Genomic DNA, 12,514 nt, shown 5'->3' with positions numbered 1-12,514 from the left:
ATTTTCTAAGTCTTGACATACTTAGGAAAAGGAAATGAAGATTATTTTGCAAAATGTTTATTGAAATGTTTATTTTCCATTATTAACAGAAAGGTATCACTTATCACTTTTCTATTAAGAAATATTTTGGGAAAAAAAAGAATTTAAATTGACTTAATCACATGCTATTTCTAGGAAGAAAGTCAAATTGGATTTAAAAAAAAACATGATTTAGGGTTTTTTTTTGTGGTGGGAGGAAGAAGGTCAGTACCAATGACCCCCCCGACAATGATTGTTTTATGAAGTTGAAGTTAAGTTAATGGAGATATCCCATCTCCTAGAACTGGAAGGTATCCCATCTCCTAGAACTGGAAGGGACCTTGAAAGGTCATTGAGTCCAGCCCCCTGCCTTCACTAGGAGGACCAAGTACTGATTTTGCCCCAGATCCCCAAGTGGCCCCCTCAAGGATTGAACTCACAACCCTGGGTTTAGCAGGCCAATGCTATCCCTCCCCCCTCCTGATTATCGCCTTCTGGTAATCAATTTTATATGAAGATAAATATTTGACTTAAATAATCCTCCACAAAATAGATTGCCATTGGCTTAGAGCTTTATTGGCTGCACTTCACTGGTGTAAGGTCAGAATTACATGTAGTATGTGGCAGTGTTGGTTGAGCACTGATTCTGTGTGGCACATTCTCAACTAGTATAAATTGTGAGCTCAACTGACGTCAATGGCATCATGACAATTTATACCAGTGGAGAATGTGCCCCTGTATGTTCTGGAGAGTATCAGATGTTCCTTTGTGTTTTGGTCAGCTGGCAAGCCGCCACATTTTTCAAATAGGGAGTTGATTTACAGAAAGAAGGGGGTGAATTTATTCTTCTCCTCAGCTTTTTTGCAGAGCGTCATGCGTGAATGTGAACATCCAGTCACTGATCTATTCGTGCACTGGGCTGCCTCTTAGTTTTGCAGCCTACCTCTTGAAATGTGGATCTAGTCATGTTCCAGAACTAAACTCCCCTAAAATATTTCACCAGTCCTGGCAGTGTGAGCCAGCAGAAAAGCCTTTGTTACTAAAAAGGGAGCTCCTTGGTGTACTAGTTTATAGGAATTGGATAGTATTTCTGTAAATAGTTTGTGAGCCCCTCTCATGGTGGTCTACGTTTCAGAAACCAGCCAGATCAACAGTGTATACATAGGTAGGCTGTGCATGTTGTATATAATTAGTAAATATGGCTATTTGGACCCCACTGTGCCTGTGGATTATTTTGTTGTGTAAATGGCAAAAGACACAACCCTTGGCCTTCATATTCAGACCGTAGTTTTTCAGTCAAGGAAAGGAAGCTTCAGCAGATCCGGTGATGCAAATCAAACAGACAATAGGACCTAATGTATGGACACTCTGATGTGCCTGTCTAATGCCCTTCAAATAAACGCAAGTTGTTTAAGCACATGCTCAGTGGAGTTCCAGTGGGATGGAACTTGCTACTTGAGGTTTGTTTTTTGTTGTTGTTGTTGTTGTTGTGAGAAACACATTTATTGCAGCTGAAACACTGGACAGACCCTTCCCTCCCCCCCCAGGCTGTAGGTTCTGCCCCCTCCGGGCAACACAGGGGGGCATTTCCTGCTTTGCCAGCCCCCAGTGGGGGCAGAGCCATAGGTGTGATGGAGGCGGCTGTGTTGATTTTTGGCACAAATTGTATTTTTTGCCACAGTCGGAGTTTTTTTTTTTTTAATACACCCTTGAAATGTTCTTTTGGTTTGAGAAGTAGAGCTGTCCAGGCAGCGTGTGCTGGCAGTTTCAGCAATACTGCCTCTTTATTCCGCCACTGGCTGGTGTGACACACGGTGATGCCACATGTTTAGGCTGCATCAATAAGTCCATAGAGCAGGGATGGCCAAACTTAGTGGTCTTTGAGCCACATATGACAATGTTCAGAAGTTTGAGAACCAGGGCACACCTACCGGGGCTCAGGACTTCAGCACCGCTCCCGCTGAAGCCCTGAGCTCTGGCAGGTGCGCCCTGCTGGACAGAAGCCCCAAGAGTCCCCTCCCCACTGCAAGGCACAGGTTCCAAGCTTCCCTAACCCCCTAGCTGGTTCAAGAGCTGCATGTGCCTCATGAGTCACAGTTTGGCCACCCCTGCTATAGAGCATTGCAAAGAAAGGATGTGATGTGACCTGTTGGTTGGAAAGTTTAAAAAAAAAAAAAAAAAGATGTCTAGGATTTACCCAAGCGCCAGTATCTGTTAGAGCTCTCATAGCTCTGCCACTGTTGGATGTTTTTACTGGACCTGTATCAGAGGGGTAGCCGTGTTAGTCTGGATCTGTAAAAAGCGACAAAGGGTCCTGTGGCACCTTATAGACTAACAGACGTATTGGAGCATAAGTTTTCATGGGTGAATATCCATGAAGTGGGTATTCACCCACTAAAGCTTATGCTCCAATACGTCTGTTAGTCTATAACAGGGGTAGGCAACCTATGGCACGCGTGCCGAAGGCAGCACGCAAGCTGATTTTTCAGTGGCACTCACACTGCCCTGGTCTTGGCCACCGGTCCAGGGGCTCTGCATTTTAATTTAGTTTTAAATGAAACTTCTTAAACATTTTAAAAACCTTATTTACTTTACATACAACAATAGTTTAGTTATATATTGTAGACTTATAGAAAGAGACCTTCTAAAAACATTAAAATGTATTACTGGCACGCAAAACCTTAGATCAGAGTGACTAAATGAAGCCTCGGCACACCACCTCTGAAAGGTTGCCAACCCCTGGTCTATAAGGTGCCACAGGACTCTGTTGCTTTTTACTGGACCTGTTAATTAACACTCCATTTTACACTGATCCTATAAAGGGCTTTATACCTTTAGCTGCTAATGAAATGAAAGGGAATTGAAAGCACTTGCACCTCACAGGACTGGGTTCTCTGATGCAAAACCAATGTCCAAGCCAAGGATTTCAACTAGATGCTTGGGGGAAGCAAAGCAGGAATCTTCCCTGTGGCTGTGATGTGATCGCACAGCTGCTCGGTAGTCTCACGGCTTGTCTTCATTACACGGGCACACTTCACTTAGTGCACCCCATCTATGGGCAGAGCCTTCGAATAGCAATAAATCCTCTCTGCCCCGGCCTTCCCCCGTCCCACCTGCAACATCTCCCTGCAATACGGGGAGCCCACGCAGAGCTGGGCAAAGCATGTGCTTCCCCAAAACCCTCCTCCTGGCACAGCAGAACCACAGCATTTCTGGTGCCAAGGAGCATTCTGTTCCTGTGGAGGAGGGGCAAGACTGGTAAGCAGGCACTGGGAGGTAACCCAGTTTCGATGGTGCTGTCAAGCAGATCAGGATGTTTGCAATGTCTCATGTATTGTCTGTTACAATTCCAATGCCTTCTGAGGTACATTTAGGAAAATACAGAGGTGTGCACCTGTTGGGTGCATTCTGCAGTAAGCAGTATTGGGTGGGCATCTTCCCTCACCCCAGAAACCAAGGTCTGTGGCACATGAATTATGGACCAGTCTTGTGGTATGGAATCAATGAGCATCAGAAGCCTGCTGCTGCATCTTCTATTTTTCTATCCCTTCACTAAGCGTGGAGCTGTCTTATTGTATGAGAGTGACATAAAATATTGACTTGGGGATGGAGGCCTAATGGTTCCACCAGGTACTCAAAGTAGCAAAGCAGGATGATTAATGAGAACAGGCTCCAGCTCTGTCAAAAGCCATATCTACGGGGCTGAGCGGTTTCTTTCTTTTTGGAATATTGCACTCGGCAACATGCTGCCGTGCAGCCTATTGAGCAAGTGAGTAGCAGATGGCGCAATGACACATTTTACTTCTCAGCAGCAGGGACAATGTATGTGTTAGGAGATTTAAAAAAAAAATTACTTGCATGCAAAAATAAAAGCTACAGGCGAGTTCTCTCTCTCTGCAGTGTTGCAGCTGGACAAATGGGGGAAACAAACAAACAAAAAAGCGATTGACCTAAATTGGCATTGCCAAGATCAAATGTTCATTAAGTTAATATTGAATCCATGTATAGTAAGTACACAAGTCTCTCTACAATATGGGTCCAGCTGTTATGGTGTATGACTGTCAGAACTTTCTTTTGCTTTTTAAGATCATACCTAGTGCTTAACAAATGCCATGGCTGGATAGATAGGGAGAGCTACTGGATAGCTGTCATTTAAATCCCAGATGCTAACTTTCATTTGGGTGGTCTCTCTGACGTCACATCCCTGGCCTTTTATAAGTAGATTCCCTTTTTCATATCTGGAGCAGATGAGCTGTTTTTAAATGAAAATTGGAGTCGGAGCTGAGATAAGAATTCCAGAGTTACTGGCTCCCAGTCCTGGACTCAGACAGCTGTGCCACATCTGTGTCTCAGCTATAAATTCCCTGCTTAATCATGTGTGCTAGGGTGTTTGGAATTTGACAATACTAACTATGAGGCTCAAGTGCCTTGATAAAAATGTTGGGCTGGATCCTGAAGCCAATGGGATGGTTTGCATGGGTAAAGCCAGCTCTTACTGGCAGGGACTTACTTTGTCTGTACAGTTCTAGCACAATAAAGCCCTTATTTTGTTGGGAGTCCCTAGGCACTACCATAATATTAATAAATAGGATTTGGCCCATGAAGTACGATTGTTTGTTTTTACTAAGGCCCACTAGTAGGGGACCTGTCCATTTAATGTCTTAAATGGACAGCATGGTGTTCTCACTACCACTGTTACATTATGCTACTATTTTATCATCGGATGGCTTTTACTAGTATTTACTGAGAATTTAATGATTTATGTGCAGTCGAGAGAGCATATAGACCAGCGCATGCGGTGAGAATTGCTCTACACCAAGTCTGAGGAACATCTGTAAAAGCCAGTTTGCGCGATAATCCTATGCAACTTGGGGGTATTTTGATCAAAGGCATCAGACATTTTCCAAAGCTACACAATCTTTATTTGTTCAGTGTCTTCCCACAGTGGATGAGATCTTGTTGCTGTAATGTACCACCGGAAGACATATTAATTAGTCTATCTCGCCTCACTCGTCCTATCATGCTACAGTTCTAAGACACAAAGGTTTGTGGACCATAGCAATAGACATGTGTTGGGGGCAGTGGTGAGGCACCCTGCTCCAGTGGGAACTCAGCGAGACATTTAGCTTTAAGCTGTAAGAATGCCTCTGGATGACCCATTGGCTGCAGGGATCAAACTTGGGGCCTCTAGATGTAAAACCATAATTCTCTCCTGCTTGAGTTAAGAGTTAGCTCCATTTGGTAACCCTGTAGCAGGCTCATCAACCTTCACATGTGTCGCAGCTACCACTAAAGGGCAACAGAATGCCACACTGAGTTGGTGTGGATTGCAAAGGCATGACACTTCCCAGAGCTTCCAGGTGAGCAAGGCTGCTGCACATTTGAAGGTGTCTTGTCTAGCTCTACCTTGAACCCACATCTGAATCCAAACATTGCAGCTCGCCCCTCCTTCAGTCTGAAGATCTGATATCTGATGACTTATCAAAGGTAGAAAAGGGAGTTTTATGCCATAGGAAAGAGGAGATTCCTTGTTTTGCAATAAGATTTGCTTGATGCATTGGCTGGGCCAAAGATACTGGATCTTAAAATGTGTACATTATTCTGAACAGCAAAGCTATTGTAGGTCACTTGCAGAAGTTTCTAAATTGTATTGGTTTCAGAGGGGTAGCCGTGTTCGTCTGTATCAGCAAAAGCAACGAGGAGTCTTTGTGGCACCTTAGAGACTAACAAATGTATTCGGGCATAAGCTTTCGTGGGCTGTAAGTGGGTTATAGCCCTCGAAAGCTTATGCCCAAATACATTTGTTAGTCTCTAAGGTGCCACAAAGACTCCTCGTTGTTTTTAAATGGCATTGGTTATCAGTTTCCTCTTACTGTAGCTAGACTTCAGTGGGATACAGATTATGAAAAGTAGCTCTTTATAGGCACTTTAAAAAAAAATCCTATAAAACATTTCTAAAGCAGCTCTGTTATAACACAAGCACATGCACAGAATATGTGATGCTGCTGTGTGGCGTGAAGCTTTCGCTGGACCAGCATGCAGTGATGTTGTAGCCATGTTGGCCACAGGCTGCCAGAGAGACAAGGTGGATGAGGTGATATCTTTTATTGGTCCAACTTCTCTCACCAACAAAGGTTGGTTCAAATAAAAGATATTACCTCACCCAGCTTGTCTCTCTCCTTGGCACCAGCTCAGCTGTGCCACTCCTAAATAATGGGACCATTCTGAACTTACGCTGATCAAAACTTTACACTGCCACATCATGTATTCAGTCAGTCTTGTGCGCCTTCCCTTTCTTTGTCTGCATCTAAACCTATACATAAGTGCACATAACCAAGTGATCAATATGATGTTCAGATAGAGGAAAATTGAAAATGATTGGCTGTCACCTTGAAATGTGTGGAGAACATCTTGAGCAGAATCAATGAAGAGCAAGTTTTTATTTATTTTTGTTCATTCCTGCAAAGAGCAAAATGAGCACTTTGTTCACTCCACTGCTTTTTAGTTTAAAAAAAAATTCAACTAAAGGAAAAAGGGAGCCCATTTGACCTCATTTTTTTGGAAACCTTCAACAATGAGGGTCTCATAACAAGGTTAAGTTCAAATAATTTCAGCTCTCCTTTCTCTTTCCCACACATCAAAGAACTTCTAATGACAGCCTTAATGAGTCTCTCACTGAGATCTAGATGCAAATTTTATTATCTCACCAATGGAACAGACAATCATGCTTCCTACTGCAAGAGGGAGGATGAGGGAAGCATTCTGATGAGTCAGTATAGCAAAAATGCAGAGTCATTTTCCTTTCTGAAAACTTGATGTGTTTTTCCCCCCAGGAAAAGGTGAGACACCTGTTTTAACAACTTTTACACCTATCAGACAGATGTCATTTGTCTTTGAGAGCTTTTGACTGCTAACCAAAAGGGTTTCCTGGATTTAAGGTGACATCTTGTGTTTTTTGAGATCTTCGTAGATGGGCGAGTCTGGGTTCATTATCGCGTGGTTGTATTCTAGTGCTGTTGCTGCTTCTCTTCAGATAGATGGTGGTAAGATATACGCAAGGATGGAGAGGCAGACTGTCAGTGACATCAGCCTTCCTGTGACAATTCTCACAGCAATGTTCAATTGCACATCAGCTAATTTCATGAATATTGCCCATACTGGTGTCTTCTCAGCAGCTGAATATTGGACAAGTGGCTGTCCGCAAGGTCTGAGCGTCTGCTCCCTAACTGGTCCTGCCTCGTTTGTGGATTATATTGTTCCTAGCTTTTCCCTTGGCAGCGGTTTTCATCACATGTTAGTGTAATGCATGGCTACAATGCAGAACCTCTCTGAGATATTTTTGGAAATCCTTGTGCCTGAGTTTCGTGTCTCAGAAGGTGTCATTCACTCTGCAGGGTGGTTGTTCAGGTGGAATGCAGTGACAGCTGTTTTTTTTTTGAGGGCTCAGTCAGTCACCATAACTAATAGTACTCCATTTTTTTTCAGCTCTTCTGTGAGGATGAATTCTACTTGGGTGAAGGTGTTTGTTTGAATGGTGAGCACAAAACCATCTGTGTATCCAAATTTCTGTGATTAGGTCAGTGGCATGTTAATATAAATACCAAAGAGCTATGGTGCCAAGATGGATCCCGGTGGGAGCCGACTGTTCAGTAGATGAGTCTGCTGGTCTGTTCCATTACACGTACGTGGAACTTGCGATGGTTATTCGTTAGTGCACTATTTTAGTCACTTTCAGGCCATCCTGCCAAACCATGTCATGTGCTGAGGACAAGACCACAAAGGTTGCTGCTTTTTGCACCTGCCTTGGTAGCCGGCTTCAATATGGGTTCTCATTGTGATTACCTGATTGCAAGTGCTTCATTCTGGTCTGCAACTGGATTGCTCTTTGGGGATGTAGCCCTCCAAGATGGGTATAGGTCTCTGAAACAGTACCCTTTTCAAGAGCTTATATGTTATGATAAATATACTACCATTATTTGAGAGAGAGGCGAAATGGGGTTGTTCTGTAATCTGATAAATGTTGCCCTCTTCCCAGCCTTCATATGTTGACTAATTCCATATGTATCTATAGATAGATTGCAGAAAAAGTGACTTGGAGGAGAGGGTGTTTGGACTCAGGTTCACATAATAGAGTATAGATGCTGGAGCCCCAGGTTGGGACCCAGGGTTCAACAATTCCTAACTTGTGGTTCCAGATGAGTGTAGATGCTCAAGCCCTAGGTTAACAAACCTGGGGTCTGTTAACTCGTTCTAACCCTGGGCTTACAATCAAGTGTAGACATACCCATAGAGACTACTAAGGCTCCTTAAGGGAACAATGGGGGAGCTACCAACTGGGCAGTGCCTCTGCTTGATTCCATCCAGGCTGGTAAAGGGCATTTCTCCCAGACAAAACCTATGATTAAAGGGAATCCTAAAGCCTTAAAGATGCTAGCCTAGGGAGGAAGGGGAGCTGGGTGGACTGTTGGCAGGAGATGAGTCTCTGGCAGACAGAAAGATACAGAAGCTGCAACAGGTCAAACTGCTTCACCCAGTCAGAGATGGAGGGATCTGGGCTGAGGGGAGCTTTCAAGGAAAGATTAAGGGGTAGGTAAAAGCCTTCTGACTTTCTTGTTTGCATGCGTTGCTCTGCATGCAGTGTACTTTTGGGTGAATAACGAATGCTTTGTTTGGAAGAAGCTGTTTTGGAGTCGCTTTAGTCACAGATCCCAGGAGGGGAGGACTTTACAGGTGCCACACCCAGACGGGCCTGTCCAATGAGGGGTTCGTCCCAGAGATCCAGCCTGAGTGGCTGGAATGTGAAGTTCGGTCTTGTGAGCAAGGCACAGGCAGCCGTGCTGTGGCGTGTACTTAAGAGGGAATGAGAAGGGTATAAAGTTCACCAGACATGGATTTACCCACCTACTGATGCTGTTGGGCAACAAATCACCACACTTAATGTATGGAGGCATCTCGCTGTTTCATCACTTGCAAGCCACAGCATGAAACATAAAGGACCAGGACGTACTCTCTGAGCAGTATGTCATGTCTGAAATTCCTTTATGGGGAGAACTACCACTGAATCCAAAGAGACTTTCCTCATTCCTCCTCTAAGGGCAGCATGTCATGGCATCGTATGGGGAAGGATACCAACTGGGGGGTTAGAGTGCCTTTCATTTCACATTCAGAGTAACGTTTTTGGATGCTAGTGTGTCATGAATATCCCCTGCAAAATAGACAGATGCCTTAACACTGTCATTAGCATCTCCACGATAGTTGGGCAGAATGAAGGATGAGTTTCAGCTGAACGTTAATTGCAGATTAGTCAGTTTGAAGGGAAAAAAAAAGGAAATTGCATAATTTCTGAATCTCAATGGGTGAGGGAAAAACCCTATTTATTTGGGGGTAAATCACTTTAAACGGTTACTCCAGTAGCAGAAGTTTAGTTAATGTTATCTCTGTCTACTTAAAGAGGCCATGGAATAACACTGCTTTCAACACTCTGCTTTTATAATCTTATCTATTTAGAAGACCTAGAAATCCTACCTTGTGGTAGCACTGTGATGCTGTCTGAAGCCGGCGGGAGGGGGCATGTTTGCCTGCTAGTGCTTGCTTTGAACTTCTGAGCTTATTAGCCCCCTGAATCAATATTCAACACAATTTCATTACCAGTCAAGCGCATTTGGACTTTTCATACAATGTGATTATTTCCCACCCTCTAGCTGTGAGGGAGGCTCTTAAACACGCTGCTCCAGACTGATCAAAACATTAGCAGAGCCTTGTGATGTTTGGACATGCTAGTCAGCACCAGATTCATTAATCTTTTGGGGTTCTAACAGATGCTAAGTAAAAGCAGCTGTATGTTAAGATTTTCCTTTACTGATCAACACATAACAGTGGTTGGAGCCTGGAGGGATAACACAGAGTACATTGAGTTACGTGCCGCAAATGTATATTCAGACAGATAAAATAACTAGAAACTAAAACATAAAACTGGAGCCTGACATTATTAGTTATAATGTCTGAAGAGTATTTAACAGTTTAATTTTCTTAATGATTCTGAATGTTTGAAGGATAATTACAATTATCCAGTATAAAACCCCATCCACAGTTTAAAATCCATACAGTTAACGCTTCTAATACATATTCACTGAGGATATAGAATTAAGTATTTTTATATCCAAGGTTGGAATTAATTTGTAAAAAATTCCTCAAGTAAAAAGATTTGTTAAATACTCCTGTTGCAGACTCTGCCAATTCCTTAGAAATTTCCACAGTTACCAAGAAAAATTGCATGTATTATGAGACAAGCCTAATAGATCACACAGTTAGTCACTTAAATCTGCAGGAAGCACTTTTATTAGGGTTTAATCTATATTATTAAGTACTCCTGGGGAATTACTATTAAGTTATAAATCACTGTCACTGATGGTCGGTATAAAACAATGTGTCTCGACTGTGATTTTACTGCCACCTTTAAACCTTTTAGAATAGGGAGGAAAAAAGCTTAAAATAGAGCATTTCAAACTGTGTGTGTGATAAAGGGGAAATCGTTCACGGCCAGGTTGCATGGCTCTTCCGCAGACTGTAACTTGGGAGTGCTCAAGTTTTTTTTTTGCCATGGTTCATTGAGTATTGTTAAGGGTGCCTACCTTAAAGGCTATGACAGTGATCTGCCAAACACTCCCTGCGCTTTGTCAGGGTCTAACCAACAGCAAATCTGAAAGCTGTGGCTATGGTGAAGTGTGTTTTGGTGGTTAAATCCGGTTCCTGTTCACAGACTGGTTATTGCAGTACTTGGCATAGGAAAATCATTGTTACTGTGTGAGAACAGTAACGGCAGGAGAGGATTAATGTTATTCCTCAAAGACTAGGGCCTCAACAAATCGTTTGAAGATAAGATATTTGGCCACATACAATAGATTGTGTTAATTTTTTTTCAGTTTTTTTCCTTTCACCTTAATCATTTTGACCAAGTATTTTTAACTTGTAAGGGCAAGTTACATCATTGACTATATTGCAAATGTGGACCTATGTGTCTATTAATGGAGTGATGTAAGTTACCTTTGAAATTCCCATAAAGCCTAAGGGCTGAGGACTATGCTCAGTGTACCATCTTTCATTTTGATGCAATCCATTTCCTCCCAGGATCATGCACCATTCCCAGGGGGTTCTTGGATGCAGCAAAGAGCTGTTTATATTAGCAAATTTATTTGTAAAGGCGCTGGTTGGTAGCCGGTTCCCTAATAGCGAAGGTTCTAAGTGCCAGGGAAGGGGGTGATTTCACTTCTGAATGTAATATGGAGCAGAATATTAGGCATTAGCTGACAGTGCACTGATGAACACAACACTCTTTGACTAATACATACCGCCATTTGGCACGTTCCCGTGAGAAGGATGCCTGCCAACAGTTGATAGCTATCAGAGGCATTTTTAATGGGGAACAGACACCTTTTGAATTCCACACAGTTCCATTGGACTCGCAGAGATCTATGGAGCGACAGAGTGGAAATGGTAAATATTTTACTGCTGTTCCATCTTAGCTAAATGCAGAAGGTTGGCTGCATGCATGCAGCAGAACAGCACTCATGTAGCATCCCAGTTATCGGGAAGGACTTACAAACCACTATATAGCCCTGTAAAGGAGACCGCTAACTGCTTGGTGCCTCCTCATGGCTATGCATGGCATGACCGTTCTTTCTCCCTTGAGGTCTGCAGCTGCTGACTGCTCTCCCTCCTGTGGCTTGGCCCTCTGGCTAGGTCACTTCCAAGTCTTCCCTTATGGGATACTCCATGAACAATAAGCAATGGGAATGAAAACAAACAAGCTGAGTTAGTATGAGAGAGAGGGAGAATGACACTCACTCAGGGTATATCAGGCCATCCCTCCCCGCAGGGATGTGTCTTCAGGCAGTGGTTGTCAGGGAAGCTCCTGACTTCCTTTGGCCCTTTTCTCACGGGTTGAGGGTCTGTTCTCTTTCCTGGCCTGCTCCCAAGTGCGCTGTTCTGTCCCTCTTTTAACTTTTCTTCCAGCCTGTGTGTGTCTTGCAGGTGTGGCAGGGCAGGGCTGGCTGAGCCCAGAGCAGCTCCTTAACCTCTTGTTGGCCAGTGTGGGGTTTGTAGACCCCATCACAATCCTATACCAAGAGGGTGCAAACCTGGCATATTTCACGCTGTTTTGAACATTAAAAGTACTTTGGCCTTGATACTCATTTATCCTAAGGCTTTGTTTACACTGCTTTGGCAGCACAAAGAGGCCATAAAGTACACCTGCTTTAATATTGTCTTTCTATCATCACAGTGGTGTAAAAGGGCCTCAGTGTAGCTGAGAATCAGGTGCTTTCCATATGACTCAAAATCTGAACGCTGACAACATAAACAGCAGCTGCTGGATATAGTTGGTCCATAACAGGTTTCTGTTAAAGTAAATATTTCCATGGTACAGCCATGGCCAAGCAAATATCTAGGAAGAATCTAACACCAGAACCTACAGAATCCTAGAAGGCAGAAACTGAAA

Source organism: Malaclemys terrapin, chromosome 9, assembly GCF_027887155.1.
Source record: "Malaclemys terrapin pileata isolate rMalTer1 chromosome 9, rMalTer1.hap1, whole genome shotgun sequence".
Lineage (NCBI taxonomy): Eukaryota > Metazoa > Chordata > Testudines > Emydidae > Malaclemys > Malaclemys terrapin.
The sequence above is the reverse complement of the archived record's forward strand: the minus strand, read 5'-3'. Positions refer to the sequence as shown.